Raw genomic sequence first — 21,450 nt, forward strand, 5'->3', positions numbered from 1 at the left:
AATTAGCCTTGAAATCTTGAAATTATCACCAATTTCTCAAATTCCTTGCTTCACACATTCAAATCAGTTGCCAGGACATATGTCCTCTAAGCCTCCTTGCTACTAATATATGTCTCTCTTTTCTTCTCCTTTTACCAATGATATAACTCTGGCCGTCTTCACTGCAAGCCAGGACCTCTACAACAGCCTGCCAATAGTTATCCAATCTACAGTATATTCTGCCCTTCTACACACCAATACCAGAATGTTTCCAAATGCACATTTCTTACTACATCAGTCTTCTATGCAGAGTTTCTCAAAGGCTTGTTGGTTTGTTGTGATCTACAAAAATACATCAACTTCTTTAGCCTGACATTCAAGTCCTTCCATAGGTTAGCCCCAATCCTCTTTTCTGGCTTTATCACACATCATTTCACTTCATATACTTACACTCTGCCAAACTCTTTGATTGTTTTAGTTGTTTCTATTTAACTGATATCATCACATTTTCTCTTATTTTTCCGTCTCTGTCTCTTCCCTTCATTCCCTCCAAATTGAACAACTGTTCCCATGCAGGCTTTTGAAATCTTTCAATGACAAAGTCATCAAGAATCTTTCATCACTGCCCCACTGAATACAATTTTTCCACTCACTGAGCTCTCATCATACTTTGAAGATATCTTTTAGAGTCAAAAGAAATATGATGTTAGAGTATTGTATTATTACTATTTCATTTGTGTTAAAAATACTATATTCTAAGGTTACATTATTGCTGTATTATTTGTGTGACTGAAACATTTCTCTTTACCATTGCTAGGTTCCTAAGAACAGAGACTAGGACTTAATCCTTCTTTCCAGAAATTTCCTACTTCACAATCAAGGAACTTAAGCATATCTACATATTCTGGAGAGAGTTAGGCTACTTGAGCAGTTTCCATCTTCTGTCCTTGATATTGGGCTGGTATAGAGCTTAACAGCTCTCCTGAAAATGATTTGACATTTACCACCAGCATCCTTTGGTTGACAATGGATTAAGCAATTGTACTATCTAAACATATCATGTAGATTATGGAAGAAGCTAGCACTTAGCATTTTATCCCAGGGATGTTTTGCCATGTAACTAAAAATGATTGATAAATTGCTATGGAATATATTTTCATTATACCAGAACATATTAATTATGGTTTTCTTGCCTTGATTTGAGTTACTAAATCCTTTAGGAAATGAATTTCATCATCAAATAAACTGAACATAGTATTGTGCAATTAAATATTTAAATTCCATAAAGTAATTATTAAAATAAGAATCCTCAATTTTTATAATAAATGAGATTAAGTAAATTCCATAAAAATGGGCTTTCTGGTGGAGCGGGACAGGAGCAAATGGTCATGTTTCTCAATTTATTGGAAGACAAATGCTTTTTCATTTGAAAAATGATAAAACATGCTAGCATACTTCCCTTTTAATTGATTTAGAATATGCATTTAACTCGTAAGCAAATTTTGTAAACAAAATTCAAATCTTTCCCAATTATTTGAACTTTGAAAATTATTTAATTTTAATCACTTTTGTGAAAATGTAGTAGTATACATTGGCCATTCCTCTACATGCTGATCTTTAACCTACATTTGGAAAACATTTACACTGACGGAAATGTCTCTGCTTTGAAAGCTTGATTGATAGTTCATAATGAGATATCAAAGAACATAGTGAGTTACAGTTCTGTGGCACTTTCAACAAGAGAAGTAAAGACACAAAGCATATTAGAAAATCATCCATGATGCTCAAACATGCCTTGATAATCAATCTGGAGAGTTCCGGTCAATCAGGAAAGAAATAGATTAAGTATTTGTGCTAAGTAGATTTATCAACTTAGAAACCACATAGGAGCTAAGACTGTACATATGAACAGCCAAGTGTTTTTCTGTGAGGCAACATGTGATTAGTAAAATAGCTATATCGTTGGTCTGAAATTAATATCCTTAAGGATACAAACCATCACACTTCATGTTGTCTGGAATAAGAACACTCTCAATAATTTCTTAAAAATTAAATTATGCTGTAATTGTTATTCATATAGCAGCTAATATTTTTCCTCTGGGGATTCAGAGATCTTTTCTGCATAGTGGATGCCATGTTCCACTATCTACACACCTTTACTTAGAATTCTGTAAGAAGACCAGGTGATAATAAGAATTACAAACACATGTTTTAAGATTACAAGGTGGATCACAAGCTTTTTGTGGTAGGTAGGACCAGGTATTATTCTGTTGTTGAGTAATAGAAAGAATCTAAAAGGGCAAGTCTACTGATAAAAGTCCATAGGACAGTTTTGGGGAAACACCAACAGCTGCTTTTGGACATCTGCAAAATGCTACTGCTTATCTGATAATTACTTAAAGGGGCTTCTCATTATTTCTAGGAAGGAAGCCTTTTCAATACAGCCTTTATAATAACTATTTTTGCTGCTGAAGAAATCACTGAGTAACAAGGTCCAGTGGAAAAGTCCATGGTGTTTCCAAGGCCCTTTGGGTATTTACCAACAGTGTGAAATACACCTATGCTGGATAGAACTAAGTAATGGCATCTTCTTAAAAATTGCACTCAGATTTTTCACCTCTTCCTCGTTGTGTAGAAGGTGTCAATAGCATCCCTGATTTCAGACCTGCTATTTCTTCATGAGGACAGTGTAAAAATGCTTAGGAGGTGAAAAAATAAACTACAGTAGGAACCAGAGATTTGAATTTTGATATATCATTATTGATCTGAAGTCTTTTTTATCTCCTGGAAAAGATAAGAAATACACATTTCCCCAGCGACAGGGGGTAGAAAATCCTTCTCTTTCCCAAAGGAGAGAACCACCATTTTGCTGCTGGTCACCATGCAGCTGAAGACGAGAGATTTGCATTTGTTCCACAGCAACACCCATGGGAGGGGCTAGGAGAGAGCTAATGAGGCCGTATGGTAGGAAGGCTGTGCAGCTTGGAATCAAATAGACTTGGGTGACTATGATCGAGTTACTCTGAACCTCCGTTTCCCATATGTGACATGAAAAGAACAATAAATAACAGAGATTGTGAAGATGAAATGAGATCTTGTCAGTGATGAAAATAGCTAGGATTTTGGCTGCAAATCTCCCCTACAATAAATGTTGGTTCTTTCCTTTCCTTTTGTAGAGGAAGCCACCTCTTTCTTCTATAAAGCATTTCCCACAAGGGCCACTTTGCCACGGTAGAATGGCATTGGATGACACTTTGTAAGCGGGAGGTACCTGCCCATTGTAGAGCTCAGGAAGGTACTGAGGAGGCAGTTAATATGTTTTTTAATGACAGAGACTCTACTCTACATCTGAATGTCCCTATCTGATTGTCCATCTCAGCCCGTACTTGGTATGATTTAATTGGTACCCATAAATCGCTAAGCCACCACTGCCCTCCCATTTAGAGCTACATTTATGGCATGTTCACCATGTGCCAGATGCTATTTTAAGCTCAGTCACATGTATTACCTGGTTTAATCCTCGTAAAACCCTATAAAAAAATTATTATTTCCAGTTATAAAATAAGTTCTCGAGATGTAATGTCCAGCATGGGGACTATAGTTAATAATACCATATTGTATATTTTAAAGTTATTAAAAGGGTAGATTTTAAAAGTTTTCATCACAAGAAAAAAATATTTGTAACCATGTGTGATGATGGATATCAACTAGACTTATTGTGGTGATCATTTCTCGATATATACATATATCGAATTATTATGTTGTACATCTGAAGCCAGTATAATGTTATACATCAATTGTATTTCAATAAAAATATCACTATTCCTGTTAATACAGATTGTACAGATGAAGAAACTGAAGCTGTTTGACCTTGGGAAAATCACTTAACCTTCATCTGCCTCATTTGTGCCAAATACAAATCAAGTTCCATGGTGGAGTCAAGACACTAACCCAAATATTAACCCAAATAGTCATCACTCCATACATTTGCTTAGCACCTATTATATGCCAGACATTCTTAAAAGTGCTTGGGAGGCCTCAATAAACCAGACAGGGGGACAGCTCAGGGGCATAGCGGTTAAGTTTGCTGGATCCACTTCAGTGGCCCGGGGTTCACTGGTTCAGATCCTGGGCGTGGACCTACACACCACTTATCAAGCCATGCTGTGGCAGGCATCCCACATATAAAGTAGAGGAAGATGGGCACAGATGTTAGCTCAGGGCCACTCTTCCTCAACAAAAAGAGGAGGATTGGCTGCAGATGTTAGCTCAGGGCTAATCTTCCTCAAAAAAATAATAATAATAAAAAGTAAACCAGACATAAAAAATCCCCCATCCTCATGGAATTTACATTCTAGTTTTGGGATTGTGGTGGTGGGTACCAGAGCTGTGCTCTTAGCCACTATGTTTAACCGCTGCCCCCAACCTAAGGGATTCATAAAATCTCTCATCTGTCTTTCACAGCTAGATAAACTAAATCACAGGCACTTTGAGGAAAGCAAGAAATCGGGACAGAATTAGAAGAAAAAAAGCCACTATTTTCTAAGTACCATGTATGTGCACTTTATATATATATTATTGTTAATCTTCACAACACGCTGTAAAGTGGATATTGGTATACCATTTATTGATAGAAACCAAGGAGTAAAAGATAAACTGATATACAAATGTCATTCTTTAAAATGGATATGAATGACAGGGATTTCTTTGCTTTCTCTAAACAGCCACATATTTCAAAATAAAGAATTATATTTTTAGAAGAAAATGAGCTGACTTGTCCAAGATCACACAGATAATAAGGGTCATTCCAAGATTGGAACCCATGTTTATCAGACTCCAAAGCTCAGACAATTTCTCTACATCGTGTCCAAACAAAAATATTTTTCTTCCACTTCCCCTGTGCCCTGCCAAATCAGTTTGTCTTGGAACTGGACAAACAGGTCAGGCAAAAGAATAATGGGACAAAAATATATTTGATGTTAAGAATAACAACATTTACTCTACTCAGTATGAGATAGTTTTGCCGTGTCTTATTTTGTTTTTTAAGGTTTCAACTGAAAGAAAGTTTGAAAAATCTAATTCACTTATTAAATATGTCCAATACTAGAAGATTACTGGTGGCTTATCTTTATTCCATGTCCCCCAAGCCAACTGAGATTTTCTATTGAGACTTTTACTTCTTTGTTCTGTATACAACTAAGAAAATTTTCTTTTGTTGTTAAATGAAAACTCTGCTGGGTGAACACACCCACGTCCAGTAAGCAGTCCATTAATGTCCTTCCATGGGGCTTCAGACTACGTTTTCACCTGCATTGCTCTGCTCCCCTTGTACAGTAACCTTCTACACATTCCACACCTCACACTCGCCCACCTCCATACTCTCGGTCATGCGATTTGCTCACCTTGCAATACCCTCCTCTGGATGTCTATATCCAGGTTCTACTGAAATGCCACATTCTCCAGGGAACCTCTCCTCTGAATTTGCATAGATTTTTACCATATTTCTCTTCTGATATCAGTTTATTCAAATAGTCATTCAGTTACTCAACAAACGTTTTTTGAGCTCATTTTGTATTTGATACTATGTTAGTGGTTGGGATTTCCTTGAAGACGTTTACAGTTCTACCTTGTATTTTGGTTATGCATGCACAGTTGTTCTTTCCTCATCTAGCCTGCAAACAACGTGAGGACAAGGAAGTATAAATCATCTCTGTAATTCCCACAAGATTTAAGCCTATTACTTGCACATGACAGGTGTTCAATATATATTGGTTGAACAAATGTGTTCCGTGAATGATGAGCAAATGAATGGATGAGTGAACTTTAATATAAAGTTATGATATAATACAGTGTGATGAAGCTGATGGAGTGTAGCATCTTACACTCCCTTTGTAAAACAGGGATAAAAATTGTAGGGTTTTATGAAAGACTACAAATAAAATATGCAAAGTACCCAGCACATCTTTGATGATCAATCAGCAGGTATATGACCATAGTAACTGTTCACAAACAAAAGAATGATATGGTCTTACAGTGTGTCCTTCTGTTGTAACAGCAAACCAGGAGGATTTAAAAAGAGAGACAGAGAGAGGGAAATAAAGATAAAGGTAGATAACAAAAGTGGGTACACAACAATATGGGAAAAGGTCCAAAGAAACAAAGAAGGAAACAGAATAATGACAATAATCTACCCAAATCCTAAATAGGATTTGTATCATTAGATAAACATTCCTGCTCCAATAACCAGTAGCACAAAAGCACTTTTCTTGCACAACCGCATCTAGTATTACAAAAATTTGACAGAACCATACAAGATGCAGGTTTTGGAAATCCACCCTCTTCCCTGTGGGAACAGTCTGTTTGTTATTTAGAACAATGGTTGTGATCAGCAAAAAGTGGTACACAAATCCTAAAAAGGAAAGAGCAGGAAATATAGAAACAGCACATCTGGTAGAGTTTACCTGGGTTATAAGGAGTTTAGAAGAGTGAAAGCAAACTCCAAAATTCTAAAATGATAGAATTTAAGTAGCTGGAAATGTTACCCTCTATAAGCAAACTACATACTAATAAATTATTTTTAAAGTTGAAATCATAGACAAGCATAATAAAAAGGAAAACTAATTTTATCAAACAATTGTAGACAAATAAAAAAATCTCTTCGTCATCTTCATAGGCAAAGTGCTTTGATTATCTTCTAAACACGTGAATATGGGGCCTGTGTAATTGAAATGTTGAAATAATTAGGATGAGCTTCCGTGAAGGCTAGGAGGCTGTAGTCCTACCCACAGCTATAACTGTGAGAGAACCGTACTCTGGTTTGTGATAATTCACTTCCTTTTATTGAATACACACCTCCACTTTCAGAAATATGAATTATCTGAATAAGCAACAAGTCTCGAGCAGCACCCCTGACCAGAATAAGCCCCCATAACTTTTCATAACTTGAAATTCATTCTTTTGCATTTTAAGGGCTTTTTAGTTTGAGTCCCTGATTAAAAGATGAATCCCTCTTGACGGGGAAATCCTTATCATTATCAACTAATACCCTAGCTAAAATTAGTTACCAGTTAGCTAAGAACAAAGCCCTTGAAGAATGGGATAGGTGCCTGGAGACAAGAAACATGGTGAGGCAAGGGGGAGCGTGAGCTGTAAGGAAAAGAAAAAGGAGAAGAAGCAGCAGGAAAAGTGTAAGAGTCCTGGTCACCTTACAATTTCTCTGGTCGGGCTTTGGGGCCTCCAAACATTTGCAACCATTTTCCCACACACAGCCAGGCATGACCAGGATTTAAAGCACCAATTCTACTCTGGTTATAAAGATCCTGAATGTTAGCCTGGCCGAGGAGGTAGAGAAGGCTGACAGGACAAAACAGAGAAAAGAGCAAAACAACGGAAACCACCTGTTTCTCTGAAGCTTCGGCAGGCTTCCTCAGACAGTATTGGATCCTTCAGAGTGCTCAGGAAGCCCCTTTTTCCAGAACCACTCCTGCAGAAACACCCCCGGAAAATTAAACAGGCTACAAAATAGAAGCAAACCCTTTGAGTTCCAGGAAATTTAAACTCAGTTTCCGGAGCTTTATTTGAATTTAGGTTTATAATTAGTATCTGTCTATATCAGGATATATGTCTCTTTCATAATATTAAAGCAAAATTGAGCATTTAAAGGATTGCCTTTTAAGATGCTGAAGAGCAAAAAAATCAACGGACATTGAATACTACTACAGTAAGGCCACTGGTATAGTAGGAAGGACAAGGTTTTGAAGTCCGGACCCTGGCTCTTTTTCAAAGCTTTGCATACGTTTCTTAACGTCTTTTAGCCTCAATTCCCTCATTTACATATGAAAAAAATATCTGCTTTGCAGACATGTGAAGATAGAGATAATGCATAAAAAGCACTTAGTATAAAATTATACCTGGCTATACTAGATTTAGCAAATTTTAGCTGTGACTATTACTAACTAAATTCTAGGAGACGGCATGAACCAACAGATGAGGTGTTAAAAAAATTACACAGCTTCACTACTTTCACATTTGGCCCCACCTTGATGCTAAGACTTGCGAGTAAGAAATCAGAAAAAAGTAAACCCGGGTCAAGATGTTTAGAAGATTCTAAAAGCTGCAATTGGCAAAATGCTGCAAGTGTAGAATTAGTCTTCCAGGGTATATTTGAATGTAGAAAAGACCCTTTTGTACTTCATTTTTGAAAATACCATAATACAACAATCTAATGAATGCTTAGATGCGGCTGCTTCAAGACGTAATGTGCTGAGGCTTTTTAAGACCTTTTAAATCTCACACTCTAGAACATGTTGCCCTTTTGGTATATTCAAGTTGAGAAGCCAAATGATCTAAAATGGATAATGCATTGCTTCACCACCAAAAATGAGTTTGGTCACTGTGACCAGTAATCTGAAGTAAATTATTTTTCCAACTATCATACAGGACGGGATCAGGATATAATGTATACACATCTTCAAAAATAGTTATAAGCATTACAGTCACATTTTACTATATGTTTTTATCCAGAACTTTGCCTCAGAAAAGCTTGGGTACTATTGCCACCCACATACTTTCCTTTCTAGTCTTTTCTAGGAATATACGTCTAAAACTTAATTGAGCCTTTAGAAATACCCACAAGTGTGACCATAATTTCCAAATACAGGTGAGACTTACTCACAGTATTTGTTTAAGAGGTTAGCAAATGATCAATGTCCCAAGTGAAAAACAGAAACTTGGAATACAGTCAATGCTCTGCCCTCTTCTTTATGTATATAAACAATTTGTTCTCCCATGTAAATATGACAAAAGATAGTACAGCAAAATCAAAGATATGTTCACTACTCGAGTGTATTATTTCTGACATTTTACTCTCATACTGGGCAGGCCCTGGGAGTCTAGTAGTTAAGATTCAGCACTCTCATCACCACTATTTGGGTTCAATTTCCAATCATGGAACCACATCATCCATTTGTCAGTTGTCATACTGTGGCAGCTGCGTGTTGCTGTGACGCTGAAAGCTATGCCACTGGTATTTCAAACACCATCAGGGTCATCCATCGTGGGCAGTCTTCAAGGGAGCTTCCAGACTAAGACAGACTAGGAAGAAGGACTGGCCACTCATTTCCGAAAGAATTGGCCATGAAAACCCTATGAACAGCAGGGGAGCATTGTCTGGTATAGCGCCAGAGGGTGAGAGGGTGGCATAAAAAGACCAGGCAGGGCTCTGCCCTGTTCTATACAGGGTGGCCAGGAGTCAGAATCGACTCGACAGCACCAACGAAAAAAAAAAGTTCATACTGAATTTAGATATTATGTAGTCCTACCAAATAGCCCCATTTACAATGGGTTTTAACACAAAGATTTACAGCACAAAAAATAGGAATGCATAAACCACAAATGACATTAGGAAATAAAGAAAACATCACATCCACACAGAAAAGAGATAAAAGAAAGAAAATGGATAGGAAAAGAAACCAGGACTTCTGCAAAATGAGGTGCTCCTGTGGGCTTTTCATAGTCCTACTTCCTGTGCTGTTTTTACATTTTAGAATGCAAATAAAATTTATACTGTTTCACTGGATTACCATATTATATTCTCATAAAGGTAGATGAAATTATAGATTGTTTTTGTCAAAAACAAAATTCTAATTTGTAAGACAAAAATGTTGGTGAACCAAGCCAACATACAACCCGGTCAACATTCTCCCATTCTTTTCCTGCACTGTCAACATTTTACGTCACACTTTTGGATGACATTTTGGAACACCCAAGCTGCTGCTGCCACATCTGAATTAATTCTAACCTTTAAACCCAAATAACTTAAATATCTCTGATGATTTGGGGACTGCCAAGGGACTGTCTAGGTAGATCTTGTTAGGCTTCCTAGAACTGACTCAAATAGGAGCTATTTAAATCTTCTCTTGCTGGATCCTAAGATTAGGAGATAAAAGATAAAAGATAAAAGATTAGACATCCATATGGCATATAACAAAAAATGAGCTAAGTGATGTAAGGGGCCTGTCACAATACGTTACACATATTGTAAATTTCAATAATTGATAGCTACTGTTGCCTCTATTTTTAAACAAAATATCTGAAAAGTTATCAAGCTTGAGCTTCATCTTGTCCTCATTCTGCTTCTAAGTAGCTGTATTGAGTGACTCCCAAGACATTTTCTACTTTCTGTCCTCATTTCAAATATGGGACATGTAATGCTATTTATTTCCTGTTTTAAAAGAAATAAATGGCTATTTTGAAGGCTTAAAATGCTACATAAATGTCTGAAATTATTGTCATCATTATTATAAATGATAAGTTCTACTTTAAAAATCTCCCTTTATTGAGTGGCCCAAATTTGACTCACATGCTTTTACTATCCTTACCAGTGCCCATCCTATGGAATTGATGACATCCCTCTAAAGCTGTCTAGTCCCGTGATTCATAAAGATATCTCCAGGTTAAATGGCAAAATATTATGTATGTGTAGAAAATATTTAAGTGGAAAAATAGCGACAAACAGTACACCAAAGTGAAAGGACAGTTGAAGGAGGGCAAAATTATAATCCTGGGTCTTTTTGAGGAGAAGGCTAATGTTTATTGAAAGGGATATGTTATCGAAAAAAGAGCTTACAGTTGAAATAATCCACCCGAGGGCTCTCAAGCAATATTTACATCAGAAACGGATCGCAAGTGCAAGCACCTTGAACAAACAGGATTTATGCAGTCAGAAAATGTTAGAAAATAGCCTTATTCTTCTCCCTCCACTGCCTATCAAATTCATTTTCTGGGGCCAGTTCTTTTCCTGACACTAAATGGAATCTCAGGTCACGCTACTTTCTGTTGACTTCGAAAAGAAAAAAAATTGAAAGTCTTCTGGTCACGTTTAGTCCCACAAAAAGGCTCAGTTCTGTACTAATATATCTAGTTCACTTGGAACCAATTAAATTAAAACTTCTTTCCTCCCACAACAACATATCCAAATCCTATGGGAAAAAGGGGCCAGGTTGTTTCTCTATTATCTATGCCAGCTTCCCCCAGCCTCTCTCCACCTCCACGCACCCTTCTCTTCCCTGACTGTTGAACAGGCTGCTTCTGTCTCCTGAGTTGAAACTTACAATCACGCAGGAAATATCATCCTTGGCTTCTTTGGCCAGGACAAATATTTAAAACTGACCCTCTCTCTGGCCACGTTCATGGTTCTTTGGAGCTCCCACCCTTCATTCATGATCTCTCATCTCACCTGCAGTGTCCGCGGCAGGGTAAACGCTCCTCTGACTAATCACGCACAGTTTCTCCTTCATATTTAGACGCGCAGCATACACTTTTAGCCTCTTTCTGCTGAGGTCTCATCACTGCTCCATATAATCCTACCAATCCAGATCTAAGCCCTAAACTAGCTCCAGTTGACCCACCATTGACTGGGACGCTGCTCCTTTTTAAGTGTAGCCCTCTCTTCCTTCCACCTCCTGACAGGCAGATCCACCCACATCCTTTTGCCTTTTAAACGTCTTAAGCATGAGTCGGACACCCCTTCACTGTGTCCGCCAAACTTCAGAGAAAAAAATATAAAACCCTCTCAGCAAACTTCTTAAAGTCATGCTCTCCAAGCTTGAGGTCAGGAGAAAGAATACCCCACCTGCCCTGAAATTGAAACAGATGGTAGGCACCCGCCATAGGAGATACGAAACCTTCTGTAATGCTAATCTGAGTAAAACAGCAAGTTTTGAGCAAAACAGAGGCAAACAATTCACTGGTACAAAACAAAGTCCATTACTCAATCCATTAAAACTGAAAGTGTAATAAATGATACATTCTTCAGTAATAATTCATCATGAAAAATACAGCTTGTTTAATAAATGACATTGATATCATCATTAGACCTCCAGCTGGAAAGAAAAGAGGGGTAGCCCTGCCTAATATTATGTTCAAAAATAGAAAGAGCAATAAATTAAAATTTTTAATGTGAAAAAATAAGCACATTTGAAAAAAACTAGGAAAATGTCACGGTCAGAAAAAAATTTCCTCAAAAAGATAAAAAACCATAAATGATAATGGAAAAATTTACAGAGTCGACTTCAAAATAACACAAATTCGACAAAGGCAAAAAATACCACGTATAAGCTGACAAAAAAGAGAGATGGAGATAATATTTGAAATATATGTGAGGCAGGGGTTTATATCTCTAATGGAAAAAAAAACTCTTCAAATTGATAAGAAAATAAAGAAACGTGGGTATGAACCAGAATTCATAAAAGAGGAAATGCAAATGGACAAAAAAATTTATGAAAAGCTTTTTATAAAAGATGATAAATCTCACTAGTAAGCCAAGGAAATGCAATTCAAAACAACACAATATCCTTATTTTTTTCATATAATAAATTAACAAACTTTATTTTTTTCTGAGGAAGATTAGCCCTGAGCTAACATCTGCTGCCCATCCTCCTCTTTTTGCTGACGAAGACTGGCCCTGAGCTAACATCCATGCCCATCTTCCTCTACTTTATCTGTGGGACGCCTACCACAGCATGGCTTGCCAATCAGTACCGTGTCTGCACCCAGGATGCGAACCGTCAAACCCCGGGCCACTGAAGCGGAACGTGCCAACTTAACCTCTGCACCACCAGGTCAGGCCCTAAATTAACAAAATTTTTAAAGATTTATAACATCCAATGGAATGGAGTAGAGAAATGGTGGGGTTGTGAATTGCAGTACACATTGTTTCTGTAATTTCTCTTTTGGAAATCTATTCTATAGAAATGGACATATTCCTTCCTAAGGATATATAGGCCAAGAATGACTTAGATATACCTGCTGACGTAGAGGAATGTCCAGAGTACACGGTTAAATGAATACAGCAACAGGTCAAGTCACATAAGCATATAAAGACGATCCTATTCATGTGAATAAAAGTAGGGGTGAGCATACTATATAAATATATGTAATTATATACGTTATATATATATTTTTTACATAAGCATGGAAAGAAATGTAAAATGATATGCACCAAATTGACCCATTCTTTTTACACTTTTATGTTACTGGCTTTTAAAAAAAACAACTTTCTCATCTTTGAATTTTGAAAGAAAACTCCAGTGCACTGTGTGTGGGTGTGTGAAGTGTGTGTGTCTGTATAGTAGAGGCAACTAATGCTCAGGGGAGGGACAGGGAGACATGAAGAGCACAGGGACCGAGCAGGACCTGAAGGATGGACTTGGAGGAACTACATAAACAAAGAGGGGCCTTTTAAGCCAGGGACAAAGCAGGAGGAAAACAACATTATCTGGAATCACTTAGACCCGATTCAAATACTCCAAGCCACTTGTAACTACCTATTTGAAAAAAATCAAAATACATACCCATATGTTTGTATGTGATCAAGCAATATTAGTACTATTCCACAATCCTGCATTAAATAGAATTGTTGTCACCATCAGGAAATCACAGACAAAGTAATCAGAAAACCCAAAGAGTGTTATATTTCTGAGTATTAACATGGACTTATATTTTTTCCAAGCAAACGTGACTGAATTGCAACCGACAACAACCCGCGTAAATGAACTCCTTTTACCTCAGCCTTCACCGCCATCTCCATTCACTGCTGCTTCTATACTGTAAGATCATCAGATTTTTAAAAATTACATACTGAGAAACCGATATGAGAAAAGCTCTGCACACGTGAGCTGGAGCTTCTTGCTCTCCAGAGACTCAGAGCTGTAAATAAAGGGATCTTTGTTTGCATAAGTTTTAATCCTTTGATAAAGTTTCTTTGGCTCCGAAGGTTACATAAAACAGGTTATAGAAAAGATTAGTCACTTGCAATCAGAGTCTCGTTTTTCCTGAGTTTTTTTTTTTTTGTAAACAATTAACCTTTACATGGCTATGGCTCCAGTTATAATATTGTGTTAAAAGATTACAGAAACACTCAGTTAATGAGTTGATGTAACTTAACTTGCTGAGCTTCAGTTTTCTCAGTTTTTTCTTTTCTGTGTTAACAAATCTTTTGCAAATTAAAGAGTTACTTACTGACTTATTTCTTTAGTGAATTAAGATGGTTATATACTGAGTTGAGTTCAATTTTCTGTGTAGCTGCATATCCTGATAACCTAAGAAAAGATGATACCAAAACAGGAATAAACTGGAAGCACCGAGTTGCTGTAGACAGGAAGTTTTATTCTAGAGGGTGCCCCCAACATTTCTGAACAGCAGACTGGTGTGAGAAAACCAGTGTACCAGTTATTCTATCGGTAACGTGATAGCTGGACTGGATGAGTGAAAGATTAGGGGCCATGTCAGGTGCTGAGGTGGTCGTATCCGGGTGGAATTTGGGATGGAGTGGAAAGGATGGTTGGATTGATATATGGAAGGGAGAAACACGACCAGCTGAACCCAACCACCGCACTGATGAGCTGTGATCTTGTGCGAGTTCACTAACCTCTATGTTTTAATTTATGCCATGGGATAATTACAGCACCTGCCTCAAAGAATTGCTGAGATTATTGTCCTTTCATTCAACAAATACTTGAGTGCCTAGTCTATGCCAAATACTATCGTAGGTGCTAAGGATATAATAGTAAGCAAAGCAGTCAACATCTCTACTTCACAGATTTTGTTTGTTCTGATTGAAGGAAAGAAGAAAATAAATAAGTCAACATAATAAGATGGCAAGGAAATCTTTCCCTTCACTCCGCCCATTTAATAAATACATTTAGAAAGCTGTAAGGGGTTGTGTGTGTACGTGTCTATATGTGTGACTACTTAACAACCAAATCAATTAGAACATTTTTTTCTCCCGAGATAACATTTAGTCATTCTGAGGTATTACTTGTACTGCTTCTCAGCCTCTGTGAGTGAGATTTCTTTCATTGTTTTCAACCATTTCAGTTGTTTGAAGAAGGACGGACACAAAATTGTCTGCTCGTCCTGCAGCCCTGTGGACAAAATCTGGGAGTTGTCTCAAAAGTGAGGGAGGGGATGGGAGAGGCTCTCATCCCTTCTGTCACCTCGTCCAGTGGACATTCTAACCTTTCATTTCTCCTAAGAAGCCCCAAGAGGCAGGGTTGTTTTCTATTCTCTGGTAGTAATGACAGTTATTTATTGAATATTCATTACGTGCTACAGGCCATTCTGAGATCAGTAACGTGTTAACTCTTTTAACTCTCTCAATGAATTCATCAGGACACTGGGGCACAGGCAGGCTTTAACGGCCCGAGATCCTGAGATCCTACGGTGAGTACACAGGAGGGGAGGGATTTACGCCCCACCCGCTCGGCTTCGAACAGTGCGCTACGCTGCCTCGCGGTAGTTGACATTAAGTTAGCAAACAAGAGAAAAAAGCATTAAAATAGCAAAAGAATTGCGTGTTCTTTTTCTTTCTTTTGTTGCAATATGCATAAACTCTTAGAGTGTTCAATGACTAACAGAACCATACTCCTGAAAAAATATGATAGTTTGTATATCCTATCTTTTCTCAAAAGAAAACATAATCATATAACCAGTGTCCAAAAACACCCCTCCCCCATGCCAGGACCACCACCCTGCCCCCACCCCCACCCACCTCCCGTCCCTGCTTCTCCATCTTCTGGCAGGTTCATCTAAAGGTTTTATGAAACAATTTAGCATGATAAGTTTTGGAAGGCATAAGTGTCGTGAAGAGAATTAGAGTGATGGGATTGAGAGTGTCCAAGGGTCTAAGTTTTGGGAGTTTGTCTGAGAAGGTCCATGAAGAGATAATGCTTGACCTGAAAATCAGGGTGTAAGAAGGAGCAACTGTGTGAAGATCTAAACATAGATGCCTCCAGGCTCGTGGGAGAGTCCAAAAGCTCTGGGGCGGAAGAAAACAAGCCTGGTGTATCTGAAGATTTGCAAGAAGGCTGGTGGGGTTGAAGCAGCATGAGCTATACTCACTGAGGAGAAAAGTGGACAAGAGGAAGCTGGGGCGCTGAGCAGAGGCCAGAGCACAGACAGCGCTGATGCGCAGCAAGGAGTTAGGACTGTATTCTACCGAAAATGGGAAGCTGCTGCAGGATGGGAACAGGGAAAGCACTCGATCAAATTTATATTTTTTAAAAAGCCAATTTGGCTGTTGTGTAGAGAAAGGGCTGGGCATGAAAACCAAGAGTGCAGCCAGAACATTATTGGAACAGTCTAGGCAAGAGATCTCCAGCAGCTTGGATAAGGGTGTTGGCACTGGCTATGCACACATTCAGAAGGTTTGGGAGACAGCCTGAGGGATTTTCTGATGGTTTTCTAGGAGCCTTTCCATAGGGAAGTGTTTAGAAAACTCTGTGGCAACTCCGAGGACAAGGGTTCTCAGCTAAGCTGAGACTGTTTAGAGATAGCTAAGGCACTAGATTGTTTTCTCCAGTATGTTAGCCATTCTATTAAGTTTTTACACAAAATAATTTCCTCCATGTCTTATATGGGCCTGCCCAACATACACAAAAGTAACTGCTGTTGTATAACAAACGGACTTAATAACCATAGGGAAAGTATATTTAAAACATTGATAATTGCCCCTTGGTCATAAACAACATGGTCTTCTTTTGCTCCTCTCTATTGGCCATCCTTTCTTTTTTTATTCAGAAACAATGCCTCTTCTTTGAATAAATATCTACCCAAGGTCATCATCCCTCTCTCAGCAGCAGTGAAACACAGTCTTTCGATCTGTCACTGTTGACTCTGGCTCTGTTTCCAATATTTGATGTGATTTCTTAACTTTCAGTACTATCTCACCACATATAACGTGCCCAAAGACCCATGCATATGCTCTTCTGCACTTTGCTGGTGAGTCCACCAGAGACCTTAAATTATTCACTAAAGAAATGTCCCAGCCCCTTCTCGGCAGATGAAAATCCAGCATGGTCAGTATCATGTCGAAGATAACTGGTCTTATAAGTTGCCGAGTAAAAGTTCTAGGCAGGCATATGAATCCAGAAAGCTGGTTATCCTTTCAGTGTGTGTGTGTGTGTGTGTGTGTCCGTGTGTGTGTGTGTGTGTAGCGGGGGTTATGGACAAGATAGAACACAGTCACTGCAAAAAGTGAGCTTGTTATTCAGTCTAAAAAACAACATAGAAAAAAATATGTCCAAAGATCCCCAAAGTGATCCTAAAACGATTTCTGAATGGTGATAGACTAAAGCTTACATTTGTTTTTAAATAGCTTCACGCTTACCAATTCACAGGCTGTCAAGGCGTAGTAGACAGACGGAGCTTGCAGACCGCTCTCAGAAAGGCACGTTGGGTTCTGAAAGCACTGATAAGTCCACTCCCCAAAGAAAACTGAGAAGCCCTCTTTAAACTCTTTTAACTGTTTCCTTTCCCTAAATCCTCATCTGAAATTTGCAACTCCGCAGATAGTGTTATTTGATGATAATGCCATTGTCAAGATTCCTACAGCTTCGATCATAAGTTTCTGTTTCTTCCCACAGTGGAAGACGCAGCAGCTCTTGGGGGATCGCTCATTCAAACCTACGTTCTGGCCTAACTACCATCTCACCACGCTGGCAAGCACGTTGTATTGACATCCCCCCACTAGAAGATACAGAGGCTGACCGCTGGATGGAGAGTATTGAACAGGGTTTAGCAAACAATGCTTTGGGGCCAAATCTGGCCTGCCTCCTGTTTTTGTAATTAAAGTTTTATCAGAACACAGTCACACTCGACCACTTAACTTTTATCTATGGCTGATTTCATCACTACAACAGCAACATTGAATAGTTGCAACAGTGTTCTTACAGCCTGAACAGCCTAAAATATTTACTATTTAGCCTTTTTTAGGAAAACAGTTGGCTGACCCCTGGTTTAGAATAACGCTTGTGGTAGCCGTAGTGCCAGTTTGTGGTAGTGTCAGGAGAAGTTTTGGTAAAAATTGGGACTAACAGTTAAACAGATACTGACGTGAAGTACTGGAACGAATTCATGTGTAGCTGGTGACCCGCTCCCATCCTCGCCTTTGAAAATAACCTTTGAGATCATGGTTCTGTCTCTGAGTTGTACAGTACAGAAGCTTCCTCCAGAGTCTGCACATCCTGCTTACATGTCTCTGAACGTCAGTCACATTATGTGTGTTCTCATCACCCCATTGCACAAGTTCTTTCCTCTCAGTGAGCACTGACTAGCCAGACCTGGTCCTCCATAATTTTTTTCTGTGCTCTATTTTTAAAATGTGGAAAGTAAGGCTTTTAGGAAATCCTTCATTTGGAAAAAGATTCGGTTAATGAACCTCAGGAACACAGAATTAGATTAATCATTCTCCTTGGTTCGCAACTTGATCTCATTGCTGTCCATGCAGGTTTTATTTATAAAACCTAGAACCTTGTCAATGAACTATATCTAACCACCTGGGTCGCCCCCACCAACCTCCCTCCTGTCTCATTCAGTCCAAGGTAACCGTCCAGCTGAATCTTGTGTTTGTTGTGAATCTTTTGTTCATCATCCCTTTGCTTTCATTTTTATATAGTTTTGCATTTATGAATATTCCTAAAGAGAGTAAGTGTGTGTATGTGTGGACACAAGCATGGGTGTACATATTTAATTATTTTAAACTTTACAAAGAGAGTTTCAGCCTGTACGTAATTCGAGGACTCAATGTTTTCACTTATTGCTGACTCATCCATCTTGTTACATACTACATCATTGTACTTAATTTGTTTTTATTGCTACATAAAACTCCATTGTGTGAACGCACCTCAGTTAAGTCATCTGCTTTCCCTTTGATGAGCACGTGGGTTTGTGAGATAATAGAGAATATATATTAGTCTCCGCCCCCGTTGCTGGCACAGTGCTCCTGAAACCCTTGTAATTGCCCAGTGATAAGAGCACTAGGAGCACCTCTTGTTCTAATGCTTGTCTTTGACATCATCCCTGACACAGGGCTCTGGAAACCTTTGTAAATTCCTGAATGATGAGAACACTAGCAGCATCTTTTGCTCTATTGAGGTGACTCCGGATGGTGCCTGGAGTGGGCCTGGTCACCGGAGTGACCAAGCCATGATTAGAAGGTTGGAATTTTCAGCCCCATCCTCCAAAGCTGGGAGAGGGGCTGGAAATGGACTTAATAATTGATCGTGCCCTGGTGAGGAAGCCTCCATAAAAACCCAATAGGAGAGAGTCTGGACAGCTTCCAGGTTGGCGAACACATCCACACTGAGAGGGTGATGCCCCCCAACTCCATGAGGACAGAAGCTCCTGCACTCAGGACCCTTCCAGACCTCACCCTATGTATCTCTTCATCTGGCTGTTCATCTGTATTCTTTATTATATCCTTTAATAAACTGATAAAATGTAAGTAAGTGTTTTCCTGAGTTCTGTGAGCTGCTCTAAGAAATTAATCGAACGAAGGATGGGGTTTGGGGCACCTCCGATTAAAGCTGGTGAGTCAAAAGCCCAGGTGATAACCTGGACTTGCGATTGGCATCTGAAGTGGGGGAAAAGAGGACAGTCTTATAGGACTGCATTCTTAACCTACGGGATCTGATGCTATCTCTCAGTAAATAGTGTCAGAATTAAGTTGAATTGTAGGACACCTAGCTGGCGTCACAGAGAATTGCTTGGTGTGGGGAAAAAACCCACAGATTTGGTGTCAGAAATATTGTGAGTGTGGTAGTAGTATAAGAACAAAGGAGACACACAGGAAAGAAAGACGCAGGAGGGAAAACCTGGGTGGTTTCTCTTACACAGGGTGATTAGCACTTCTACTTCTATCCTCTTTGTCTATTGGCTCTTCTTTTATATTTTCCTAATTTTTTTGTCTTTTTCTTTCTTCTAGAGCATTTCTTCAATCTAGTCTTTTTCATTATTGCATTCCTCAAGCTTTATCCTTTCTGCTCTATTCATTATGCCAATTATTTTTCATACATAGTATTCCTTCTTTGTTCTTTTTATGTTTTATTGTTCTTTTTTCATATTGTTAATAATCATTCTTTATCTTTTTTATTATATTTATCACGAAAATTTTAATTTTTGCTGTATCTCTTCTAATACTCTCCTTCTGTTTGTATCTATAACCTACTCTGTTGTTTTCCCTTTCAAATAGTTATGCTCTCAAATGTCTTGTAATTTGAGGCTTGAAGCTCATTTTACCTGGGAGATATTGGCTAATTTGTCAGGCAGCGCTAGGAAGAAAAACCAGACCTCCTTTTCTATCAGCCACAATTAAATCAGAGGTGGGAAATGATGTACCCATGGATATAGAATCCCAGACACAAAGAAAATACAGATCATTCCTTCCTCTAAAAAATAATTCTTCAGGTTAGGTTTCTATTATTTGCTCCTAGGTAGAAATAGCATTAAGAGGAGATATTCTTTAGACTGTAATCACCTGAACCTGAGAAGAAGGGTGTGTGCTCTAGGCAGGCACAGCACACAGGGCCTGGCGCTCAGTGGAGTCCCAGTCTCAGTTTAACGGTCTGCTGTTCCTTCTGCAATTTTAACAAAGGGCCCCAAATTTTCATTTTGCACTGGGCATTCTCATCACAAATGAGGGAGTAAAACAAGAAAAATAATAAGCCATTGGATTTAGGAAACAAGGGATCCAACTAAAGAGAATGAACTTTCTGCGATGGCAACGAAGAGACACTCCTGTGCAATAAGAATGGGGAGAAACAATTTAACTGAATCGGGAGGATGAATAATTCTAGAAGGGAAATTTCCAAGGAAAAACCAAAACCCATACATTACTGGTGTGTTTGAAGTTATTGAGCTGGAATATTAAATGTTTAAACTTCATGATTTAGAATGTTAAGTGTTTGAACTTACTAATCTAGAATATAAGCTCCATGAGGGCAGTAAGTAGCACATAGTGGTACCTAATATATTTCCTATATTCTTGTCATACTTTCATTTTTTGGACAATTTAGGAAGAAATTAGTGGTAGGAACAAAGAAAACTAAGAAAATAAAAAAGCAAGGCAATTATTAACTCCAGGAGAAACAGAAAGTTGTACAAGAAAAGAAATGTAATGATAGTGCAATATAAGCTGTGAATAATATTTACATAGTTATAACTTTATACACATTGAATATTTATTTAATCAAAATTATACTTGCCTATACTGGGATGCTATCAAGAGGAGTATTGTATGTGTAGATATATGAGAAAATATGTAGAATGCGTTATTTAAGAGAGTTACATCTTCCACAGGAGGAAGCAGATAAAAAGCAGACAGCCAGTTATTAGTCAGAAAAAAAAAAAGAGGTGATAACAGAAAAAAACAGCAAAAAATATTGAAAATAATTGCCTCAGATGAGGCAAATTTGGAAATGGAAAAAAGTGACAAAGACTATTATTTTTGTTGCAATTCTTATAAAATTATTGACACGTACATTCATAATTTGATACTTATAAAAACAATTTTTTAAAAAATTTAAAACAAAATACCACAAATAAAAACTATATGGAACTAATATACTCAATAACCAAAATTATGTGCAGGATGAGAGTTGGTGGATATCAAAGAGAAGTTAAATCACACTAAGT

The 21,450-nt window shown here is 38.2% G+C and overlaps 1 protein-coding gene across 3 annotated transcripts in view; it reads right to left on the minus strand.

Annotated features, from left to right (window-relative positions):
* SLCO1A2 (solute carrier organic anion transporter family member 1A2) overlaps positions 1–13,792 on the minus strand; it is a 117,859-nt gene extending 104,067 nt beyond the window's left edge. Inside the window, exon 1 of one of the 3 annotated variants that reach the window (XM_014832388.3) lies at positions 13,544–13,792. The gene's annotated coding sequence lies outside the window, so the exon portion shown is untranslated. Of the gene's footprint in view, positions 1–11,215; positions 11,451–13,543 lie in introns of those variants that run through there. The other 2 variants (XM_044775212.2, XM_070494220.1) reach the window with 2 other exon arrangements.
* Between the last annotated feature and the right edge of the window lie 7,658 nt (positions 13,793–21,450).

The sequence above is a fragment of the Equus asinus genome, chromosome 22, assembly GCF_041296235.1.
Source record: "Equus asinus isolate D_3611 breed Donkey chromosome 22, EquAss-T2T_v2, whole genome shotgun sequence".
NCBI lineage: Eukaryota > Metazoa > Chordata > Mammalia > Perissodactyla > Equidae > Equus > Equus asinus.